This window comes from Penaeus monodon, chromosome 22, assembly GCF_015228065.2.
Source record: "Penaeus monodon isolate SGIC_2016 chromosome 22, NSTDA_Pmon_1, whole genome shotgun sequence".
In the NCBI taxonomy this organism is placed as follows: Eukaryota; Metazoa; Arthropoda; class Malacostraca; order Decapoda; family Penaeidae; genus Penaeus; species Penaeus monodon.
Genome location: NC_051407.1, coordinates 8,542,754 through 8,543,041, shown reverse-complemented (window position 1 = coordinate 8,543,041; position 288 = coordinate 8,542,754). Strand labels below are relative to the sequence as shown.

At 36.1% G+C, this 288-nt stretch overlaps 1 long non-coding RNA gene across 1 annotated transcript in view; it reads left to right on the top strand.

Annotated features, from left to right (window-relative positions):
- Positions 1 to 250, top strand: part of LOC119587556 — a 17,717-nt gene extending 17,467 nt beyond the window's left edge. The window contains exon 3 of the long non-coding RNA XR_005230000.1: positions 10 to 250. This is a non-coding gene — a long non-coding RNA (uncharacterized LOC119587556). The remainder of the gene's footprint in view (positions 1 to 9) is intronic.
- The last annotated feature ends 38 nt before the right edge of the window (positions 251 to 288 follow it).

The following is a 288-nucleotide window of genomic DNA, read 5'->3' as shown; positions in this document are numbered from 1 at the left end:
TTCTATTAGGAGAAAGGAAATGTCGAGAGCCCTTACCAACTCCACTTCCTTAAACAGGGAAATGCCACATGGAAAATGACCCCTTAACGTGAATCAACAATTATTATCCCTAAGAACTCCATGACTTTCTGAAAACGTCTGATTAACTAGGAAACACAGACTGTCATGAGCACATTGTTATTGGCAGGAGAACTTATACCAAAATTCTACATTTGAAAGGATCGTTAGATAAAATTCTACTGTGTATGTTTATATTCCTTTTCTTTCTCCTTTATTTATTCAGCAGCA